General features: G+C 35.1%; 1 protein-coding gene across 1 annotated transcript in view; it reads left to right on the forward strand.

Annotated features, from left to right (window-relative positions):
- Positions 1–26183, forward strand: part of akap9 (A kinase (PRKA) anchor protein 9) — a 224801-nt gene that overhangs the window by 191746 nt on the left and 6872 nt on the right. The gene's annotated exons all lie outside the window — the stretch shown is intronic.

Below are 26183 nucleotides of genomic sequence, written 5' to 3' on the forward strand. Positions count from 1 at the left end.
TTTTTATCTTTTATTTTTCATAGGAAGATAACTGATCCTTTACTCTCCTTTTTAATAAATGTGCTTATAAACCAAAAACAAGCTATTTATAGCTGTATTTATAAACTGCTTACTACTGACTATTAATATTGGGACAAGGCTTTATAAAGCATGAACTGACTATTTACTTTTTGAGTTTGAAATTATTATTTGCAGCACAAATTAGGGTTTTTTAGGATTTTTAAAAATCCCTAAAACTGTCAGAAAAGGATAAGGCCTAAGATTTCTATGTGAGTGGCTACATTTATTTGTTTTATAACTATAATGCATAAACTATGAAATTATACAAAATGTATAAAAAAGTACAACAGTTATTCTTTTCCAATGTTTTTTTTTTTTTTTTTCTTTTTTTTTTTTTTTTTTTTTTTGGATTTACATTAAAAAAAATTTGCCTACTGCAATCATTCTAAACAGCTTGAATAAAACCTGTTAATATTTATTATAGACCACTGTAACTGTGTATAATCTAACAAACAAGTTTATTATGAAAATAAAAGTGTGTACACCAGATAAATTGGACGATAAAGAAATTGCTAACAATAGTATAATAGAGCATGTTTTAGGTTTTTAGGCGTTTAGATGCAGAAATGGACAAATCAAATGTAAAATAAAATGTAATTGATTTAATTAAATATAGATTAATTCTTGTTAGAGCAAAATAATAAATAAATAAATAAATACGTACACACATTAAAAAAGCAGCCAAGATGAATGAATTTCATTTTTTATATAGATTAAAATTGAAGACAGTAGCAGCTGGTATATGCGGTCACTTAATATTAAAATCCAGTAGATCCACTTCAGATATATTTCTCAACAGTTTATGTTCACGTGGCTGTTTTCGTTTATATTCGCCAAGCTATTATGTATTTTGAAATAATCTTGTCCGTGATGTGTTCGTTCGTACGACGAAAGCCAGAATCCTGCAGCTCGAGAGATATGTTATTCTGCCAGTCGCGCTTTCAAATAGTCTTGCGCACTTAAACGGGTCACAAACACCTGCATTTACCTCTTGATGTGTTACAATGGGTTTATTGTGTGCATTTGTGGTAATGTTTTATTTAAAAAAGCTCTTAAACAAGAATAAATTCGTTTGTTTTGAGCTCGACACTGTACGCGCTGATCGGAGGCGTGATTTCAGATAGGCAGCCACAAATATTTCATTTTCACACAAACAGTTCAAAAACATCTGAATTTAGCTCTTGGTGTGTTCTAATTGGTTGATTGTGTGATATCGCTGTAATAATTTATTTTTAAAAGCTATAAAACAGGAATAAATTAGTTTTTTCTGAGCTCTTTACTCCAGACTCTCGTGATCACAGCGGTGATTCATCTCTCCTATTTCTCACGTATCTCTGGCCAGAAATAATTTATCCATGAGCCCTGAACCGGTAATAATCAGATATGTTGGTTTAGCTTGTCAGTGTGAATTAAATCTAAGTATTTATTTGTATTTTTAACCGATTTAAAAGTGAAAGTAAAAGTCCGGTAATTGCACCTGTAGGGGCGCAATTTCTCTCAGACAATGGAAGTCTAAGCACACATACTCAAACAGAGGGACAAAGTGAGATGAGATGTCTGACAGTTTTTTAATTTTCTGTTATCCATACAGTGTTGTAAAGTCTTGAAACTATGCATATTTCCTCAGAATGACTTTTTCATCTGTATGAAAAAATTCTTTGACGTGTTTGGAAGCTGCATTTTAAAAATACAATAATGATTCCCTTTGTAAGGTCATTTAAAAAAATCACCACGGCAAAACCATTCAAGCTATCCAAAATCCATTCACAATTTAAGTTCCTATCAGAAATACTGATGTGTGTTCAGAGTTTTGTGAAATTCAAAGTATGGTATTTGCCTCAAAATCACCTGAGAAGTATTCCAGTTTGACATGTTGCCACGCCAACAATTTTTTAGATATCAATATCCCCCTTGCAGATTTATATCGGCTGTGTTTTAACATTATTCTGATGAAGTTTGAAGCAAATCGAGTAATAATAAGATGCTGAATTCAAATCATTTTGAAAATGACACACTTCCTTCTGCCAGTTGGTGGCGCTATAACTTTGACTCCTAATAGTCACATATATGCGATCGACATCATACAACGAATAATCTGATGAAGTTTGATTAAAATCAGGAACTGTATGTGGATGGTATTAGACACTTCCTGTTTCTCATTTCTCGCCATAATTTCAACGCCTCGCCACGAGCAAACCGTTCGAGATATCAAAAATCCCCTGGCAATTTTTCATCCCCAGTGTCTTGAGATCATGTTGACCGAGTTTGGCGGCAATCGAGAAAAAAACCTATGACAAGTATTTCAAATTCCAGAGCATGCGCTTTTTACATAACTCTAAATAGCTGACTTCCTGTTGGGTGGAGCCTATGACATGCAATACGAAAGTTGTTCGGCACGATGAGATCTATATGTGTACTGAGTTTCATATGAATATGTGCAAGTATGTGTGAGCTATACATCAACATTTATGACTGTGTTCCAGGGGGCGCCATAGAGCCCCTGTGCCACGCCCGGGTCCCAGCCTCTGCAGGCTCCTAAAGGCCACAGATTCCAAAGTGTGCGCAAATTTTCAAGAGTTTTTGAGTATGTTAAGGACCCCCAAATCCCCCACAACTTTGACGAAAAATTTGAATACTAAACCCTAAATAGCCAACTTCCTGTTGGGCGGAGCCTATGATATGCAATACAAAAGTTGTTTGGATTGATGAGATTTATATGTGTACCGAGTTTCATACGTCTACGAGCAAGAATGTATGATATATGGCCCTCCATATTCCAGGGGGCGCTGTAGAGCCCCTGTGCCACGCCCGTGTATCAGTCTCTGCCCGGCCCTAATGGCCGCAGGTTCCAATCTGTGTGCCAATTTTCAAGACTTTTTAAGCACGTTAAGGGCCCCAAAAGCCCCCGAGACGTTGGAAAAAAAAAAAAATAATAATAATAATAATAATAATAATAATAATAAAAAATAATCCTAAGGAAAACAATAGGCCTCTCGCCCTTTGGGCTTGAGCCCTAAATATAGCTGCAAGCAGCGATGGCGGGCTCAAGCCACCAATGCCATCACCACCCCGGTGGCATCAGGTAAACTGTGCCCAGCGGGCACATGCATTCACAATATCCCTCTGGCAGTGAGGTTTTAAAGGATAGAGGGGAGCGTAGAGGGGAGCGTGCATTTGCAGTGGCTGGGCCACGACTCTGGAATACCCTGCCTTTAGAGATCAGACTGGCCCCTTCCTTGTCTATTTTTAAATCTTTGCTAAAAACTTTTTTATTTTCCTTAGTGTACTGACTACTGTGTTATGCTACATTTTGAAATGGGTGGTTTTAAATTTTTTGTCTGGTCTATTTTTATGTATGTGTAATATTCTTGCTCTTATGTTAAAGCACTTTGGTCAGCCAGGAGGCTGTTGTAAATGCGCTATACAAATAAATTGAACTTGAACTAGAACTTGAACTTGATATGGCAGTTAAAGGGTTAATCCGAATCATCTAGACTTTAAAATCACATTCACAGAACAATATATATATATATATATAACTTTAGTAACACTTTACAATAAGATTTCATTTATAAACATTATGTTAACATGAACAATATTTATATAGCATTCATTCATGTCAGTTAATATTCCAAACTTAAACATTAAAACATTGTTTTATTGTGATTTTTTTCCAAGCACATTTTACCAATTCCAAACCATATCAATCTTAATAACTACCATTATTTTTTATTTAATCATTTACAGTGTTGTGGGTAACGCGTTACAAAGTAACGCGTTAGAGTACTCTAATTACTTTTTTCCTGAAATTTGTAACTTAACGCGTTAGGTTCGTGCGTAAGTAATCAGTAACTTCGTTATTTTTTTTAAAAAAGTAATCCGTTATTTTAAGGAAAGGAAAATCCCGACTGCAGCCTGCTTTTTGTCAGACAGTAGTCCTAGGTCTACTGTGCCACCTGCGGATGTACAGTATCAGCGGAGCCGAAGCTCTGTGATCGTAAAGTCAATGGCTGTGATGCGTCTGTGCCCTGCGCCTGACCCTGTGTGTGTGTGTGGAGTTTTTTTTTTTCGAACTCCCGGCAAGATGGCAGAGAGGACAGCGTTTGGTTTATGGAAGTACGCAAATTATTTTCAATTTGTCAACGAAAAAGAAAAGAACATAACGGTAAAATGCACACTCTGCTTTGGTGAAAAGCTTCTGTCGACCGCCAAAAATTCTACCTCAAATTTAACGCTACGTTTTAATCACTACTTTGAAGAGTAAATGTAAGAGGACTGTGTTAAAGCGAATTTAGGCTTGTGACTGTGAGTGACACTTTAATAATAATTAGTTCGGCTATTAAGCGATTTGTCATTTGCCTGTGTGGCAGTGAAGGATTTAATTCGGTTTGTTATCATTTTTGTTTGACAGGCAGCTGTTAATTTCTGTTAGATCATTGGCTGGCTGGTTGTTCATCATTTCTAAATGGATTTAAATCTGCAAGCCTGTTTAAGGTTGTGTTTACAAGCATACTTGTACTTTGATAACTGCATTATTTAAAGTTAAAGAAAAATCAGGAGTTATCTTGTGGTGCTCATAATATACAGTAGCCTAGGCTACCCGGGCTGGGTAACGTTAGGTGCGAATTTTGATTAATAATATGTTCTGTGATAATAAATAAATAAAACGCCATGTGGAATAGCCGATTGCTGACTGTCTTTCCTGTTATTGTTATCCTGCAGTGTTAATTTAGTCGGATGACTGACGTTATTCATTGTCGGGAGTCACGACTTCTAGGTGCATTTAAAGGGGCCGGGGGCTATGTCTGTCATGTGTGAGCCGCTGCAAACGGCTTTTAATTTTTGGTAACGCATGAGTACTCTAACGCGTTACTTTTATGAATAGGTAACGCTGTATCATAACTGATTACTTTTAATTGATGGTAACGTTGTAACCTAGCTAACTACTTTCCAAAGTAACTATACCCAACACTGATCATTTATGAGTGCTATACAATAGTCCAGGAAAGCTGGAAGAGAAAAACAGGTCAAGAAGAACTGACAAAAGAATTGCAAAAGAATTAGGAATTAATGTGAAGATTAATTTTTAGTCAATTCTGCAAGACAGACTTTCAGGAAAGGAGGTGGAATAAAAAAGAGCTCCTAAATCTTAATCCCAGATTCTGGAAGATATATTCCTCAAACCATCGGACAAGAGAAGGTGGTGCTGGTCCTTCACGAGTCACTCTAACCTGTTCATTAAGCCTATATATAAAGTCTTAATATATAGTATTTCACAATACTTCATGGTATTCTAATTAAATAATTTTTTGGAATCTTAGATCTCTCAGAACCTGACACATTGTAATTCTGAGACTCCAGGAAAGTGGCAGTTCTGTAAAATGTTGGCGCTGGAGACTAAATGCTCACTGATAGTTTCACACCTAATTCACTTAAAACACACACAAACACACACACACAAACACACACACACAGTGACAGAGGGACAGAGTGACATCAGATGTATGTTTTTTAATTTTCTGTCATCCATATAATGTTGTATAGTCATGAAACTATGCATATTTCCTCAGAATGACTTGTCTTCTATGTGTACATTTTTTTGAAGTGTTTAGAAGCTGCACTTTTTTTTACTGGTTCCTTTTTTACTATTATTTCAAAAAATCACCACGACAAAACCATTCAAGCTATCCAAAATTCATTCACACCTGTTCTGTAAGATTAATTCTTTAAACAGTGGTAAAAGAGGATGTGGTGCTGAACCTTCAAGAGTCACTTAAAACGTATCTGTCCATAAAGCCTATTAAGAATTATTCTTAATATACAGTTCACAATACTTCAGCTTGTTATTCTAATTAAGTGAGGGTCATTTTATCAGTAAAATTCCTAAAATACATATTATTTTATTTGAAAGATTTCTATAAATTATTTAAATCATACTCGTTTCTCCAATAATTATTTAAAAGTAATCCTATAGCTCCCTCTGGTGGCCATTATAGGTACTAAGAATTGCAAGCTTGATTTATAAGTTATGATAGTTTTAATTTTATGCTGGCTCTTGAAAATGATAAAGCTATGAAACTTACTGTGCTTCCTTCAAATGAGGACTTCTACTTATATAAAAAATTATGAAGAGTTAGAATGAAAAATTTTAAAGATATAGTAAAATAACTATTGTATTTTTTATGTTACTTTAATAAATCTCTATGGCAACACCATTTAAGCTATCCTAAACCCATTCACAATTTAACATCTCAGTATATTGGCATCATGTTGAAAAAGGAGTATGGAGTAGTATGAGGAGGAGTATGAATTCATTTACAGGCTGATTTTATCATAAATCCACAATAAAATTTCTGAGTTCTGTATCAATCTGTGTTGTTGTTTGTTTATTTTTATCTTTTATTTTTCATAGGAAGATAACTGACCCTTTACTCTCCTTTTTAATAAATGTGCTTATAAACCAAGGACAAGCTATTTATAGCTGTATTTATAAACTGCTTACTACTGACTATTAATATTGGGACAAGGCTTTATAAAGCATGAACTGACTATTTACTAATGAGTGCAGTTATTATAAAGTGTTATCAATGAATTTGCTAATGTTAACAAATTAGACATTATTTTACAGTGTTATCAAATCCTTAAATGACTCATAAGCATTTGTGAAAGTTCTGCTTGCATTACAGCTTAGTATTGATCTGTGAGCTGAACAGATTTACTGTTACATCTATGAGATTATGTAAATTCAAATAAATATAATGTCACAGGATGTCATAGGTCAGTATCAAATGAGTTTGAAATTATTATTTGCAGCACAAATAAGTTTTTTTTAGGATTTTTAAAAATCCCTAAAACTGTCAGAAAAAGGTTAAGGCCTAAGCTATTTCTATGTGAGTGGCTAAATTTATTTTTGTTTTCATAATTGTAATACACAAACTATGAAATTATACAAAATGTATAAAAAGGTAAATAAATAAATAGCAGCCAAGTCGAATGAGTTTCCTTTTTTATATAGATTAAAATTGAAGACAGAAGCAAGTGGTAAATGTGGTCACTTTAATATTCAAATCCAGTAGATCCAGTTTATGTTCACGTGGCTGTTTTCGTTTATATTCGCCAAGCTATTATGTATTTTGAAATAATCTTGTCCGTGATGTGTTCGTTCGTACGACGAAAGGCAGAATCCTGCAGCTCGAGAGATATGTTATTCTGCCAGTCGCGCTTTCAAATAGTCTTGCACACTTAAACAGGTCACAAACACCTGCATTTAGCTCTTGATGTGTTACAATGGGTTTATTGTGTGCATTTGTGGTAATATTTTATTTAAAAAAGCTCTTAAACAAGAATAAATTCGTTTGTTTTGAGCTCGACACTGTACGCGCTGATCGGAGGCGTGATTTCAGATAGGCAGCCACAAATATTTCATTTTCACACAAACAGTTCAAAAACATCTGAATTTAGCTCTTGGTGTGTTCTAATTGGTTGATTGTGTGATATCGCTGTAATAATTTATTTTTAAAAGCTTTAAAACAGGAATAAATTCGTTTTTTCTGAGCTCTTTACTCCAGACGCTCGTGGTCACAGCGGTGATTCATCTCTCCTATTTCTCACGTATCTCTGGCCAGAAATAATTTATCCATGAGCCCTGAACCGGTAATAATCAGATATGTTGGTTTAGCTTGTCAGTGTGAATTAAATCTAAGTATTTATTTGTATTTTTAACCGATTTAAAAGTGAAAGTAAAAGTCCGGTAATTGCACCTGTAGGGGCGCAATTTCTCTCAGACAATGGAAGTCTGAAGCACACATACTCAAACAGAGGGACAGCGTGAGATGAGATGTCTGACAGTTTTTTAATTTTCTGTTATCCATACAGTGTTGTAAAGTCGTTAAACTATGCATATTTCCTCAGAATGACTTTTTCATCTGTATGAAAAAATTATTTGACGTGTTTGGAAGCTGCAATTTAAAAATACAATAATGATTCCCTTTGTAAGGTCATTTAAAAAAATCACCACGGCAAAACCATTCAAGCTATCCAAAATCCATTCACAATTTAAGTTCCTATCAGAAATACTGATGTGTGTTCAGAGTTTTGTGAAATTCTAAGTATGTTATTTGCCTCAAAATCACCTGAGAAGTATTCCAGTTTGACATGTTGCCACGCCAACAATTTTTTAGATATCAATATCCCCCTTGCAGATTTATATCGGCTGTGTTTTAACATTATTCTGATGAAGTTTGAAGCAAATCGAGTAATAATAAGATGCTGAATTCAAAGCATTTTGAAAATGACACACTTCCTTCTGCCAGTTGGTGGCGCTATAACTTTGACTCCTAATAGTCACATATATGCGATCGACATCATACAACGAATAATCTGATGAAGTTTGATTAAAATCAGGAAATGTATGTGGACGGTATTAGACACTTCCTGTTTCTCATTTCTCGCCATAATTTCAACGCCTCGCCACGAGCAAACCGTTCGAGATATCAAAAATCCCCTGGCAATTTTTCATCCCCAGTGTCTTGAGATCATGTTGACCAAGTTTGGCGGCAATCGAGAAAAAAACCTATGACAAGTATTTCAAATTCCAGAGCATGCGCTTTTTACATAACTCTAAATAGCTGACTTCCTGATGGGCGGAGCCTATGACATGCAATACGAAAGTTGTTCGGCACGATGAGATCTATATGTGTACTGAGTTTCATATGAAAATGTGCAAGTATGTGTGAGCTATACATCAACATTTCTGACTGTGTTCCAGGGGGCGCCGTAGAGCCCCTGTGCCACGCCCGGGTCCCAGCCTCTGCAGGCTCCTAAAGGCCACAGATTCCAAAGTGTGCGCAAATTTTCAAGAGTTTTTGAATATGTTAAGGACCCCAAAAGCCCCCACAACTTTGACGAAAAATTTGAATACTAAACCCTAAATAGCCAACTTCCTGTTGGGCGGAGCCTATGATTTGCAATACAAAAGTTGTTTGGATTGATGAGATTTATATGTGTACCGAGTTTCATTCGTCTACGAGCAAGAATGTATGATATATGGCCCTCCATATTCCAGGGGGCGCTGTAGAGCCCCTGTGCCACGCCCGTGTATCAGTCTCTGCCCGGCCCTAATGGCCGCAGGTTCCAATCTGTGTGCCAATTTTCAAGACTTTTTAAGCACGTTAAGGGCCCCAAAAGCCCCCGAGACGTTGGAAAATAATAATAATAATAATAATAATAATAAATATAGCTGCAAGCAGCGATGGTGGGCTCAAGCCACCAATGCCATCGCCACCCCGGTGGCATCAGGTAAACTGTGCCCAGCGGGCACATGCATTCACAATATCCCTCTGGCAGTGAGGTTTTAAAGGATACGCCAGATAAAGGGTTAATCCGAATCATCTAGACTTTAAAATCACATTCACAGAACAATATATATTTAACTTTAGTAACACTTTACAATAAGATTTCATTTATAAACATTATGTTAATATGAACAATATTTATATAACATTCATTCATGTCAGTTCATATTCCAAAATTAAACATTAAAACATTGTTTTATTGTGATTTTTTTTCCAAGCACATTTGACCAATTTCAAACCATATCAATCTTAATAACTACCATTATTTTTCATTTAATCATTTATGAGTGCTATACAATAGTCCAGGAAAGCTGGAAGAGAAAAACTCCTTATATTCATGTGTGCAGAATTATTAGGCATGTTTTCTTTTACAGATGAAATGCGCTAAAAAAAGAGTTTTAACTCAAACTGTAAAGTCAAAAATTATGAAATACCCATGATAAATATCAAACACACATGCAATACAGAAATGGATAAGTTAAGACTTGACCATTGTACAAAAAATGCTGACTGGGTCATGAGGTCAGAAAAGAAGAAGAAAATAACAGGTCAAGAAGAACTGACAAAAAGAATTGCAAAATAATTAGGAATTAATGTGAAGATTAATTTTTAGTCAATTCTGCAAGACAGACTTTCAGGAAAGGAGGTGGAATAAAAATGAGCTCCTAAATCTTAATCCCGGATTCTGGAAGATATATTCCTCAAACCATCGGACAAGAGGAGGTGCTGCTGGTCCTTCACGAGTCACTCTAATCTGTTCATAAAGCCTATATATAAAGTCTTAATATATAGTATTTCACAATACTTCATGCTATTCTAATTCAATCATTTTTTGGAATCTTAGATCTCTCAGAACCTGGCACATTGTAATTCTGAGACTCCAGGAAAGTGTCAGTTCTGTAAAATGTTGGCGCTGGAGACTAAATGCTCCCTGATAGTTTCACACCTAATTCATTTAACACACACACACACACACATTACCCACAGTGACAGAGGGACAGAGTGACATCAGATGTATGATAGTTTTTTAATTTTCTATCATCCATATAGTGTTGTATAGTCATGAAACTATGCATATTTCCTCAGAATGACTTGTCTTCTATGTGTACATTTTTTTGAAGCATTTATAAGCTGCACTTTAAAAAAATAAAATACATTTACTGGTTACTTTTTTACTGTTATTTAAAAAAAAAATCACCACGACAAACCATTCAAGCTATCCAAAATTCATTCGCACCTCCTCTGTAAGATAAATTCTTTAAACAGTGGTAAAAGAGGATGTGGTGCTGATCCTTCAAGAGTCTCTGAAAACGTATCTGTCCATAAAGCCTATAAAGAATTATTCTTAATATACGGTTCACAATACTTCAGCTTGTTTTTCTAATTAAGTGAGGGTCATTTTATCAGTAAAATACATAAAATTCATATTATTTTTCTTTGAAAGATTTCTATAAATGATTTAAATCATACTTGTTTCTACAATAATTATTTAAAAGTAATCCTATAGCTCCATCTGGTGGCCATTATTGGTACTAAGAATTGCCAGCTTGATTTATAAGTTATGATAGTTTTAATTTTATGCTGGCTCTTGAAAATGATAAAGCTATGAAACTTACTGTGCTTCCTTCAAATGATGACTTCTACGTATATAAAAAATTATGAATAGTTGGAATTAAACATTTTAAAGATATAGTAAAATAACTATTGTATTTTTTTATGTTACTTTAATAAATCGCTATGGCCACACCATTTAAGGTATCCTAAACCCATTTGAAATTTAACATCTTCAGTATATGGCTTCATGTTAAAACAGTTTGGTGTGAACTACTTATGTCTTCTTGGAGGAGAATTAATTCATTTACAGGCTGAGTTTATCATAAATCCACAATAACATTTCTGAGTTCTGTATCAATCTGTGTTGTTGTTTGTTTATTTTTATTTTATTTATTTTTCATAGGAAGATAACTGACCCTTTACTCTCCTTTTTAATAAATGTGCTTATAAACCAAGAACAAGCTATTTATAGCTGTATTTATAAACTGCTTACTACTGACTATTAATATTGGGACAAGGCTTTATAAAGAATGAACTGACTATTTACTAATGAGTGCAGTTATTATAAAGTGTTATCAATGCATTTGCTAATGTTAACAAATTAGACATTATTTTACAGTGTTATCAAATCCCTTAAATGATTTGTAAATGTTTTGTAATGATTTTATTGACATACAAGCATTTGTGAAAGTTCTGCTTGCATTACAGCTTAGTCTTGATCTGTGAGCTGAACAGATTTACTGTTACATCCATGAGATTATGTAAATTCAAATAAATATCATGTCACAGGATGTCAGAGGTCAGTATCAAATTAATTTGAAATTATTATTTGCAGCACAAATAAGGTTTTTTAGGATTTTTAAAAATCCCTAAAACTGTCAAAAAAGGATAATGCCTAAGATTTCTATGTGAGTGGCTAAATTTATTTGTTTTTATAACTATAATGCATAAACTATAAAATTATACAAAATGTATAAAAAAGTACAACAGTTATTCTTTTCCAATATTTTTTATTTATTTAAACTTTTTTTTTTTTTTTTTTTTTGGATTTACATTTAAAAAAAATAGCCTACTGCATTCATTCTAAACAGCTTGAATAAAACCTGTTAATATTTATTATAGACCACTGTAACTGTGTATAATCTAACAAACAAGTTTATTATGAAAATAAAAGTGTACACCAGATAAATTGGACGATAAAGAAATTGCTAACAATAGTATAATAGAGCATGTTTTAGGTTTTTAGGCGTTTAGATGCAGAAATGGACAAATCAAATGTAAAATAAAATGTAATTGATTTAATTAAATATAGATTAAGTCTTGTTAGAGCAAAATAATAAATAAATACGTACACATATTAAAAAAGCAGCCAAGATGAATGAGTTTAATTTTTTATATAGATTAAAATTGAAGACAGAAGCAGCTGGTATATGCGGTCACTTAATATTCAAATCCAGTAGATCCACTTCAGATTTATTTCTTAACAGTTTATGTCCACGTGGCTGTTTTCATTTATATTCGCCAAGCTATTATGTATTTTGAAATAATCTTGTCCTTGATGTATTCGTTCGTACGACGAAAGGCAGAATCCTGCAGCTCGAGAGATATTCTGCCAGTCGCGTTTTCAAGTAGTCTTGCACACTTAAACGGGTCACAAACACCTGCATTTAGCTCTTGTGTTATAATGGGTGTATTGTGTGCATTTATTGCAATATTTTATTTGAAAAAGCTCTTAAACAAGAATAAATTTGTTTGTTTTACAACTTGTGACACTGTAAGCGCTGATCGGAGGCGGTGATTTCAGATAGGCAGCCGCGAATATTTCATTTTCACACAAACAGTTCAAAAACATCTGAATTTAGCTCTTGGTGTGTTCTAATTGGTGAATTGTGTGATATCGCTTTAATATTTTATTTGTTAAAGCTATAAAACAAAAATAAACTCGTTTTTCTGAGCTCGTCATTCCACACGCTCATGCTCAGAGCGGTGATTCATCTCTTGTGTTTCTCACGTATCACTGACCACACATCAATTATCAATGAGCCCTGACCCGGTAATAATCATATATGTTGGTTTAGCTTGTCAGTGTGAATTAAATCCAAGTATTATTTTGTATTTTAACCGATTTAAAAATGAAACTAAAAGAGAGTCTCCTCCCTTTCAGTCGAATTTCCCTTTAAGGAATTGAACCTGTAGGGGCGCATTTTCTCTCAGACAATGTAAGTCTCAGCACATAATACTCAAACAGAGGGACAGAGTGAGATGAGATGTCTGACAGTTTTTTAATTTTCTGTTATCCATACAGTGTTGTAAAGTCGTGAAACTATCCATATTTACTTATTTTTTGTATGAAAAAAGGTTTTGAAGTGTTTGGAATTTAAAAATGCAGGACAATTAATAATTCCATTTTTACTGTCATTTAAAAAAATCACCACGACAAAACCGTTCAAGCTATCCAAAATCCTTTGGCAATTTAAGTTGTTTAAAATGTTTTGGCATCATGTAGACAAAGTTTGGTGTGTATAGTGTTACTCTCCTCTGAGCAGTATGCATTAATTCACAGCTAAATGTAAAAAAAAATCCACATTCAAATCAAAATAGCTGACTTCCTGTTGATCGTAGCTGATGACTGTGAATTAGAAAGTTGTCCGTCTTGATAAGAACAATTTTTGTACCGAGTTTGGTGTCTGTAGCTAAAACTAACCCCCCCACTTTTGACAAAAGGTGGCGCTATAGAGTGCCTCTTCCACGCCCTCTTATGAACTTTTGCCAGTGTCTAGTTATCATAAATACTGATATGTGTTCTGAATTTCATGAAATTCTAAGTATGTTATATGCCTTAAAATCACCTGAGAAGTATTCAAGTTTGACATGTTGCCACGGCAACAATATTTTTAGATATCAATATCCCCCTAGCAGATTAATATAGGCTGTGTTTTAACATTATTCTGATGAAGTTTGAAGCAAATCGAGTAAAAATAAGATGCTGAATACAAAGCATTTTGAAAATGACACACTTCCTGCTGCCAGTTGGTGGCGCTATAACTTTGACTCCTAATAGTCACATATATGCGATCGACATCATACAATGAATAATCTGATGAAGTTTGATTAAAATCAGGAAATGTATGTGGATGGTATTAGACACTTCCTGTTTCTCATTTCTCGCCATAATTTCAACGCCTCGCCACGAGCAAACCGTTTGAGATATCAAAAATCCCCTGGCAATTTTTCATCCCCATTGTCTTGAGATCATGTTGACCGAGTTTGGCGGCAATCGAGTAAAAAACCTATGACAAGTATTTCAAATTCCAGAGCATATGCTTTTTACATAACTCTAAATAGCTGACTTCCTGTTGGGCGGAGCCTATAACATGCAATACGCAAGTTGTTCGGCACGATGAGATCTAAATGTGTACTGAGTTTCATATTAATACGTGCAAGTATGTGTGAGCTATACATCAACATTTATGACTGTGTTCCAGGGGGCGCTGTAGAGCCCCTGTGCCACGCCCAGGTCCCAGCCTCTGCAGGCTCCTTAAGGCCACAGATTCCAAAGTGTGAGCAAACTTTCAAGAGTTTTTGAGTATGTTAAGGACCCCAAAAGCCCCCACAACTTTGACGACAAATATGAATAATAAACCCCAAATAGCCAACTTCCTGTTGGGCGGAGCCTATGATATGCAATACGAAAGTTGTTTGTATTGATGAGTTCTATATGTGTACCGAGTTTCGTGTGTCTACGTACAAGTATGTATGATATATGCCCCTCCATATTCCAGGGGGCGCTGTAGAGCCCCTGTGCCACGCCCGTGTATCAGTCTCTGCCCGGCCCTAATGGCCGCAGGTTCCAATGTGTGTGCCAATTTTCAAGACTTTTTAAGCATGTTAAGGGCCCCAAAAGCCCCCAAAACCTTGAAGAAAAATAATAATAATAAATAATAAATATAGCTGCAAGCAGCGATGGCGGGCTCAAGCCACCAATGCCATCGCCACCCCGGTGGCATCAGGTAAACTGTGCCCAGCGGGCACATGCATTCACAATATCCCTCTGGCAGTGAGGTTTTAACGGATATGGCGGTTAAAGGATTAATCCGAATCATCTAGACTTTAAAAATCACATTCACAGAACAATATATATATATATATATATATATATATATATATATATATATATATTAGTAACACTTTACAATAAGATTTTATTTATAAACATTATGTTAACATGAACAATATTTATATAGCATTCATTCATGTCAGTTAATATTCCAAACTTAAACATTAAAACATTGTTTTATTGTGATTTTTTCCAAGCACATTTTACCAATTCCAAACCATATCAATCTTAATAACTACCATTATTTTTTATTTAATCTTTCATGAGTGCTATACAATAGTCCAGGAAAGCTGGAAGAGAAAAACTCCTTATATTCATGTGCAGAATTATTAGGCATGTTTTCTTTTACAGATGAAATGCGCTAAAAAAGAGTTTTAACTCAAACTGTTTTAACTCAAAGTCGAAAATTATGAAATACCCATGAGAAATATCAAACACAAATGCAATACAGAAATGCATAAGTTAAGACTTGACCATTGTACAAAAATGCTGACTGGGTCATGAGGTCAGAAAAGAAGAAGAAAAAAAACAGGTCAAGAAGAACTGACAAAAAGAATTGCAAAATAATTAGGAATTAATGTGAAGATTAATTTTTTATTAAGATTGTGAAGAGTCAATTCTGCAAGACAGACTTTCAGGAAAGGAGGTGGAATAAAAATGAGCTCCTAAATCTTAATCCCGGATTCTGGAAGATATATTCCTCAAACCATCGGACAAGAGGAGGTGGTGCTGGTCCTTCACAAGTCACTCTAATCTGTTCATAAAGCCTATATATAAAGTCTTAATATATAGTATTTCACAATACTTCATGGTATTCTAATTAAATCATTTTTTGGAATCTTTTATTTCTCAGAACCTGACACATTGTAATTCTGAGACTCCAAGAAAGTGGCAGTTCTGTAAAATGTTGGCACTGGAGACTAAATGCTCCCTGATAGTTTCACACCTAATTCACTTAACACACACAAACACACACACACACACACACACACATTACCCACAGTGACAGAGGGACAGAGTGACATCAGATGTATGATAGGTTTTTAATTTTCTATCATCCATATAGTGTTGTATAGTCATGAAACTATGCATATTTCCTCAGAATGACTGGTCTTCTATGTGTACATTTTTTTGAAGTGTTTAGAAGCTGCACTTTAAAAAAATAAAAAGACATTTACTGGTTACTTTTTTACTGTTATTTCAATAAATCACCACGACAAAACCATTCAAGCCATTCAAAATTCATCCGCACCTGTACTGTAAGATACATTCTTTAAACAGTGGTAAAAGAGGATGTGGGGCTGAACCTTCAAGAGTCACTCAAAACTTATCTGTCCATAAAGCCTATAAAGAATTATTCTTAATATACGGTTCACAATACTTCAGCTTGTTATTCTAATTAAGTGAGGGTCATTTTATCAGTAAATACATAAAATTCATATTATTTTTCTTTGAAAGATTTCTATAAATGATTTAAATCATACTCGTTTCTACAATAATTATTTAAAAGTAATCCTATAGCTCCATCTGGTGGCCATTATTGGTACTAAGAATTGCAAGCTTGATTTATAAGTTATGATAGTTTTAATTTTATGCTGGCTCTTGAAAATGATAAAGCTATGAAACTTACTGTGCTTCCTTCAAATGATGACTTCTACATATATAAAAAATTATGAAGAGTTGAAATGAAAAATTTTAAAGATATCGTAAAATAACTATTGTATTTTTTTATGTTACTTTAATAAATCGCTATGGCCACACCATTTAAGGTATCCTAAACCCATTCGCAATTTAACATCTTCAGTATATTAGCATCATGTTGAAAAAGTTTGGTGTGAACTACTTATGTCTTCTCGGAGGAGTATGAATTCATTTTTACATGCTGATTTTATCATAAATCCACAATAAAATTTCTGAGTTCTGTATCAATCTGTGTTGTTGTTTGTTTATTTTTATTTTTTTTATTTTTCATAGGAAGATAACTGAAAAGATTACTCTCCTTTTTAATAAATGTGCTTATAAACCAAGAACAAGCTATTTATAGCTGTATTTATAAACTGCTTACTACTGACTATTAATATTGGGACAAGGCTTTATAAAGCATAAACTGACTATTTACTAATGAGTGCAGTTATTATAAAGTGTTACCAATGCATTTACTAATGTTAACAAATTAGACATTATTTTAAAGTGTTATTAAATCCTTTAATGACTTATAAGCATTTGTGAAAGAAGCTTAGTCTTGATCTGTGAACTGAACAGTTTTACTGTTACATCCATGAGATTTTAAAAATGTAGATACATGTCATGTCACAGGATGGAATAGGTCAGTATCAAATGAGTTGAAATTATTATTTGCAGCACAAATAAGTATTTTTAGAATTTTGTTTTTAATTCCTGAAACTGTCAGAAAAGGATAAGGCCTAAGAGATTTCTTAAGCTGTAATGAAAACAGCAATGTTAGCAACAGCAACAAAAAATAACAATTTAAAATACATTTTTTTTCTGGTGATTAAAGAGATGATTCAGTCTCTCTCTCTCTCTCATTGTGTCTGCCACTCAGCTCATGCCCATCCCCCACTCACACACTCACACACACACATGCACTCAGTCAGCACACATACATTGCTCAAACAGAGGGACAGACTGAGTTGAGATGTCTGACAGTTTTTTTTAATTTTCTTTTAATCATACAGTGTTGTAAGGTCATGAAACTATGCATATGTCCTCAGAATGATTTGATCTCTGTATGAATTTTTTTTTAAGTGTTTGGAAGCTGCAATTTAAAAATACAAGACAATTAATGATTCCCTTTTTACTGTCATTTCAAAAAATCACCACGACAAAACGGTTCAAGCTAACCAAAATCCGTTCGCAATTTAAGTTCCTCAATGTTTTTTCAACATGTAGACAAAGTTTGGTGAGTATAGTGAACATTTCCTCTGAGGAGAATGCATTAAATCAGAGCTCAATTTAAATATTCAAATCAAAATAGCCGACTTCCTGTTGGTCGTAGCTGATGACTGTGAATTAGAAAGTTGTCTGTCTTGATAAGAACAATTTATGTACCAAGTTTGGTGTCTGTAGCTAAAACTAAACCCCCCACTTTTGACAAAAGGTGGCGCTATAGCATGCCTCCTTCACGCCCTTTTAAAAGCTTTTGCCATTGTCTAGCTATCACTAATACTGATATGTGTTTTGAGTTTCATGTAAATCTGAGGTTGGTGTCTGCCTCAAACTCATCATAACAGAACATTCAAGTTTGACACGTTGCCATGGCAACGCCATATTAGATATCAATATCCCCACAACAGATTTACATCGGCCGTGTTTTGTCATTATTCTGATGAAGTTTTAAGTAAATCGAGTAAAAATAAGATGCTGAATTCAAAACATTTTGAAAATGACTCACTTCCTGCTGCCAGTTGGTGGCGCTATAACGTTGACTCTTAATAGTCACATATATACAATCGGTATCATACAACGAACAAACCCATGAAGTTTGATCAAATTCAGGAAATGTATGTGGATGTTATTAGACATTTCCTGTTTCTCATTTCTCGCCATAATTTCAACGCCTCACCACGGGCAAACCGTTCAAGATATCAAAAATCCCCTCGCAATTTTTCGTCCCCAATGTCTTGAGATCATGTTCACCGAGTTTCGTGGCGAACGGGTTGAAAACCTCAGAGGAGTATTTCAAATTCCAGAGCATGCTTTTTTTAAACAGCCCTGAATAGCTGACTTCCTGTTGGGCGGAGCCTATGACATAAAGTGTGAAAGTTGTTCGGCTCAATGAGATCTATAAGTGTACCGAGTTTCATATAAATACATGCAAGTCTGTGTGAGCTATGGTTCAAGATTTCTGAAGGTGTTCCAGGGGGCGCTGTAGAGTCCCTGTGCCACGCCCGGGTGCCAGCCTCTGCGGCGTCCTGATGGCCGCAGATTCCAATGTGTGTGCCAATTTTCAAGAGTTTTTGAGCATGTTAAGGCCCCTAAAAACCCCCGGAAGGTTAAATAAAAAATAAAAAAAATAATAAGAATAATCCTTAGAAGAACAATAGGGCTCTTCGCCCCTTCGGGCTTGAGCCCTAATAATAATAATAATAACAAATAATCCTAAGGAAAACAATAGGGCTCTCGCCCTCCAGGCTTGAGCCCTAATAATAATAATAATAATAATAATAATAAAAAATAATCCTAAGGAAAACAATAGGCCTCTCGCCCTTTGGGCTTGAGCCCTAAAAATAATCCTAAGGAAAACAATAGGGCTCTCGCCCTCCAGGCTTGAGCCCTAAATAATCCTTAGAAGAACAATAGGGCTCTTCGCCCCTTCGGGCTTGAGCCCTAAATATAGCTGCAAGCAGCGATGGCGGGCTCAAGCCACCAATGCCATCGCCACCCCGGTGGCATCAGGTAAACTGTGCCCAGCGGGCACATGCATTCACAATATCCCTCTGGCAGTGAGGTTTTAAAGGATAAGGCAGTTAAAGGGTTAATCAGAATCATCAAGACTTTAAAATCACATTCACAGAACAATATATATAACTTTAGTGACACTTTACAATAATATTTCATTTCTAAACATTATGTTAATATTAGGGATGCACCGAAATGAAAATTCTTGGCCGTAACCGAAAACCGAAAAAGAGAAAACCAAGGCCGAAAACCGAAACCGAAACACCGAAATAAATTATGCCAATTATTAATACCATTGCATTTATTGCTATGACCGTGTACTAACTTTACTAAAATTAAGACATTGCAATTGCATAAATTAATATTAAAGTTTCAAAGATAATTACAATTACATAACTTATTAAAAAAAAAAAACATAAAAATACATAATTACAAATGATGTAAATATTTATTAAGCACATTGCAACAATGCACAGTATAAAATAAAATTCAAATTAAAAATTTATCCCACTCATGTGTAAATTTAATAATAATGTACAGGCCTACTGGCTGCAGAAAGGTTTTAAAATGAACAGTTCTCTCATAAAAACAAAGTGCATTTAGGTGAAGTGCATTTGAAATTTTTCTATGTAGGACTAGAAAGTGCATTACTTCTCCATTTGGCAAGACTGTTATCACTTCTGGGGATGGGGACTTCAGACAGATAACCATCTAGCTGTTGAGCAGTTGAGCTTGTCATCTGCCTGACATTTGAGAAATATTTGAGAGAGTGTATTTAAATAGGGCCAGGGCATAAATAAACATTTTTATCAAATTAAAGCAGAAATCTAGCAGAAAATCTAGCATAAATATGGCTACAATCTGATATTATGTATGTATATATGTTTGTGTGTGTGTATAAGAACAAAATAGCCAACGTATTATTATTATTTGAGGCACTTTCTTGCAGAATTCCACTGAACATATCAGACAACGATGGTGCATGCCACTCATCTGGTGCAGAGACCAGTCTTTTTTTCTGCGCTCTGATCTGTCTCCTGCGCTTGGCGCTTCTCCGTCTCCACGCGGGTTCTCCGCATCCAGCGCGGCCTGGATCATTTCTCGTGCGCGCTGCCTTATTTCCGCATCCAAGTAATGGTCATTATAACGCGGATCAAGCACATTCGCAATTAAGTGCAGAGGATCCGAAAAGATCTCAGTGAGACGTGTGCTAACAGACTCTATAAGACTGTACTTTTCTTTGTTTTTACTTCGTGGTCCGTCTTAATCTCTTTGTTAGGAGACGCTTTAGTGCTGCGAATAAAGGAATACGAAGAGAGAGAATGTTCTCACTGGTGTTAAGTGAATGTCGCGGGGAGCTCGTGGTCTTTGCTATGCAGGTGCACGTGCAGGTCGCGGTTTCTGTTTGCGTCATCACAACATTTCGGCCGTGTTGTTTCGGCGATAAAAGTCTATCGGCCGAAAACCGAAAAGGCCATTTTTGGCCGAAAATTTTCAGTGGCCGAAATTTCGGTGCATCCCTAGTTAACATGAACAATATTTATATAGCATTCATTCATGTCAGTTAATATTCCAAACTTAAACATTAAAACATTGTTTTATTGTGATTTTTTTCCAAGCACATTTTACCAATTCCAAACCATATCAATCTTAATAACTACCATTATTTTTTATTTAATCATTTATGAGTGCTATACAATAGTCCAGGAAAGCTGGAAGAGAAAAACTCCTTATATTCATGTGTGCAGAATTATTGGGCATGTTTTCTTTTACAGATGAAATGCGCTAAAAAAGAGTTTTAACTCAAACTGTAAAGCCTATGAGAAATATCAAACACAAATGCAATACAGAAATTGAGAAGTTAAGACTTGGCCATTGTACAAAAAATGCTGACTGGGTCATGAGGTCAGAAAAGAAGAAGAAAAAAACAGGTCAAGAAGAACTGACAAAAAGAATTGCAAAAAAATTAGGAATTAATGTGAAGATTAATTTTTAGTCATTTCTGCAAGACAGACTTTCAGGAAAGGAGGTGGAATAAAAAAGAGCTCCTAAATCTTAAAGGGGGGGTGAAATGCTCGTTTTCACTCAATATCCTGTTAATCTTGAGTACCTATAGAGTAGTACTGCATCCTTCATAACTCCAAAAAGTCTTTATTTTTATTATATTTATAAGAGAAAGATAGTCTGTACCGATTTTTACCGGAAAAACACGAGCGCCTAGAGGCGTGACGTGTGGGCGGAACTAAAGAATCACGAGCGCCAGAAGGCTTTTGAGTTGAGAGCATGTGGAAGCTGTGACACAGATCCAGAGGCTGAAATTTAACAAGAGCAGCATCAGCAAAGGCGTCTCTATGTGGTATGTACTGAAACTGTATATATTTGCTTAGCGATTCTGGAAAATGACTAAGTTCCACTTTATGTCGTCTTTTTTTTTTTTTTTTAAGCTGTACATGTGGAAAGTGCAGTTTGATGACAACATTGCATGTTGTTTACTTGATGTGCTTACGCACTGATAGCTAAGTTAACAACACAGAGATATTTGAAGCAGTTGTACTCACCGCATGTGGTTCCAACACACGATCGTGACCCTTTTTCGTTGGGACTGCATTATCCTTAAGAAATAAACGATGTGCAATCCGAAATGCAGGGAACAAACAAAAACACTTGCACAACTCCGTTGATGCTCTGTAAAAATAAACTCCATCCACTGGTCCCTTAATGCTGTTTCTCTTTTGGTAATCTGTGCAGGGTTGTCTTGCCCTGGCAACCAAAAACACACTTCTTTTGTGACTTTTCGCGACGCTCTCGCTCTGATCAGGCTGTGCTCAGCCTCTCAGTGCTCTGCTATACAGGAGCGCACTCTTCCGGCAGAAGAGCGCGCACTTAGGACCCATATAAGGAAATTCCGCTCCATCTAACGTCACACAGAGCCATACTCGAAAAAAACTTTCCGAAACTTGTGACAAACCGGAAGAGGTTTTTTTGGAACAAAAATACTCCTTCAAACGAACAACTTAATTTTTGAAACTTTGTTCATGTTTAGCATGGGAATCCAACTCTTTAACAGTGTAAAAAACTCAGTATGCATGAAATAGCATTTCACCCCCCCTTTAATCCCGGATTCTGGAAGATATATTCCTCAAACCATTGGACAAGAGGAGGTGGTGCTGGTCCTTCACGAGTCACTCTAATCTGTTCATAAAGCCTATATATAAAGTCTTAATATATAGTATTTCACAATACTTCATGGTATTATAATTAAATCATTTTTTGGAATCTTAGATCTCTCAGAACCTGACACATTGTAATTCTGAGACTCCAGGAATGTGGCAGTTCTGTAAAATGTTGGCGCTGGAGACTAAATGCTCCCTGATAGTTTCACACCTAATTCACTTACACACACACACATTACCCACAGTGACAGAGGGACAGAGTGACATCAGATGTTTGATAGTTTTTTAATTTTCTATCATCCATATAGTGTTGTATAGTCATGAAACTATGCATATTTCCTCAGAATGACTTGTCTTCTATGTGTACATTTTTTTGAAGTGTTTAGAAGCTGCACTTTAAAAAAATAAAAGACATTTACTGGTTACTTTTTTACTGTTATTTCAATAAATCACCACGACAAAACCATTCAAGCTATCCAAAATCATTCGCACCTGTTCTGTAAGATAAATTTTTTAAACAGTGGTAAAAGAGGATGTGGGGCTGAACCTTCAAGAGTCACTCAAAACTTATCTGTCCGTAAGGCCTATAAAGAATTATTTCTTAATATACAGTTGACAATACTTCAGCTTGTTATTCTAATTAAGTGAGGGTCATTTTATCAGTAAATACATAAAATTCATATTATTTTTCTTTGAAAGATTTCTAAAAATGATTTAAATCATACTCGTTTCTACAATAATTATTTAAAAGTAATCCTATAGCTCCATCTGGTGGCCATTATTGGTACTAAGAATTGCAAGCTTGATTTATAAGTTATGATAGTTTTAATTTTATGCTGGCTCTTGAAAATGATAAAGCTATGAAACTTACTGTGCTTCCTTCAAATGATGACTTCTACATATATAAAAAATTATGAAGAGTTGAAATGAAAAATTGTAAAGATATCGTAAAATAACTATTGTATTTTCTTATGTTACTTTAATAAATCGCTATGGCCACACCATTTATGGTATCCTAAACCCATTCGCAATTTAACATCTTCAGTATATTAGCATCATGTTGAAAAAGTTTGGTGTGAACTACTTGTGTCTTCTCGGAGGAGTATGAATTCATTTTTACATGCTGATTTTATCATAAATCCACAATAAAATTTCTGAGTTCTGTATCAATCTGTGTTGTTTATTTTTTTATTTTTTTTTATTTTTCATAGGAAGATAACTGACCCTTTACTCTCCTTTTTAATAAATGTGCTTATAAACCAAGAACAAGCTATTTATAGCTGTATTTATAAACTGCTTACTACTGACTATTAATATTGGGACAAGGCTTTATAAAGCATAAACTGACTATTTACTAATGAGTGCAGTTATTATAAAGTGTTACCAATGCATTTACTAATGTTAACAAATTAGACATTATTTTACAGTGTTATTAAATCCTTTAATGACTTATAAGCATTTGTGAAAGAAGCTTAGTCTTGATCTGTGAACTGAACAGTTTTACTGTTACATCCATGAGATTTTAAAAACGTAGATACATGTCATGTCACAGGATGGAATAGGTCAGTATCAAATGAGTTGAAATTATTATTTGCAGCACAAATAAGTATTTTTAGAATTTTGTTTTTAATTCCTGAAACTGTCAGAAAAGGATAAGGCCTAAGAGATTTCTTAAGCTGTAATGAAAACAGCAATGTTAGCAACAGCAACAAAAAATAACAATTTAAAATACATTTTTTTTTCTGGTGATTAAAGAGATGATTAAGTCTCTCTCTCTCTCTTTCTCTCTCTCATTTTGTCTGCCACTCAGCTCATCCCCATCCCCCACTCACACACACACACTCACACACACACATGCACTCAGTCAGCACACATACATTGCTCAAACAGAGGGACAGAGTGAGTTGAGATGTCTGACAGTTTTTTAATTTTCTTTTAATCATACAGTGTTGTAAAGTCATGAAACTAAGCATATGTCCTCAGAATGATTTGATCTCTGTATGAAATTTTTTTTAAGTGTTTGGAAGCTGCAATTTAAAAATACAAGACAATTAATGATTCCTTTTTACAGTCATTTCAAAAAATCACCACGACAAAACCGTTCAAGCTAACCAAAATCTCTTCGCAATTTAAGTTCCTCAATGTTTTTTCAACATGTAGACAAAGTTTGGTGAGTATAGTGAACATTTCCTCTGAGGAGAATGCATTAAATCAGAGCTCAATTTAAATATTCAAATCAAAATAGCCGACTTCCTGTTGGTCGTAGCTGATGACTGTGAATTAGAAAGTTGTCCGTCTTGATAAGAACAATTTATGTACCAAGTTTGGTGTCTGTAGCTAAAACTAAACCCCCCACTTTTGACAAAAGGTGGCGCTATAGAGTGCCTCCTTCACGCCCTTTTAAAAGCTTTTGCCATTGTCTAGCTATCACTAATACTGATATGTGTTTTGAGTTTCATGTAAATCTGAGGTTGTTGTCTGCCTCAAACTCATCATAACAGAACATTCAAGTTTGACACGTTGCCATGGCAACGCCATATTAGATATCAATATCCCCACAACAGATTTACATCGGCCGTGTTTTGTCATTATTCTGATGAAGTTTTAAGTAAATCGAGTAAAAATAAGATGCTGAATTCAAAACATTTTGAAAATGACTCACTTCCTGCTGCCAGTTGGTGGCGCTATAACGTTGACTCTTAATAGTCACATATATACGATCGGTATCATACAACGAACAAACCAATGAAGTTTGATCAAATTCAGGAAATGTATGTGGATGTTATTAGACATTTCCTGTTTCTCATTTCTCGCCATAATTTCCACGCCTCGCTACGGGCAAACCGTTCGAGATATCAAAAATCCCCTCGCAATTTTTCATCCCCAATGTCTTGAGATCATGTTCACAGAGTTTCGTGGCGAACGGGTTGAAAACCTCAGAGGAGTATTTCAAATTCCAGAGCATGCTTTTTTTAAACAGCCCTGAATAGCTGACTTCCTGTTGGGCGGAGCCTATGACATAAAGTGTGAAAGTTGTTCGGCTCAATGAGATCTATAAGTGTACCGAGTTTCATATAAATACATGCAAGTCTGTGTGAGCTATGGTTCAAGATTTCTGAAGGTGTTCCAGGGGGCGCTGTAGAGTCCCTGTGCCACGCCCGGGTCCCAGCCTCTGCGGCGTCCTGATGGCCGCAGATTCCAATGTGTGTGCCAATTTTCAATTGCCAATTTTTTTGTTAAGGCCCCTAAAAACCCCCGGAAGGTTTAATAAAAAAATAAAAAAAATAATAAGAATAATCCTTAGAAGAACAATAGGGCTCTTCGCCCCTTCGGGCTTGAGCCCTAATAATCCTTAGAAGAACAATAGGGCTCTTCGCCTTCGCCTTCGCCTTCGGGCTTGAGCCCTAATAATAATAATAATAAAAAATAATCCTAAGGAAAACAATAGGGCTCTCGCCCTCCAGGCTTGAGCCCTAATTAAAAGTGTTAAAAACTACAAACATGGCG

This window comes from Carassius gibelio, chromosome A19 (assembly GCF_023724105.1).
Source record: "Carassius gibelio isolate Cgi1373 ecotype wild population from Czech Republic chromosome A19, carGib1.2-hapl.c, whole genome shotgun sequence".
Classification (NCBI taxonomy): Eukaryota; Metazoa; Chordata; class Actinopteri; order Cypriniformes; family Cyprinidae; genus Carassius; species Carassius gibelio.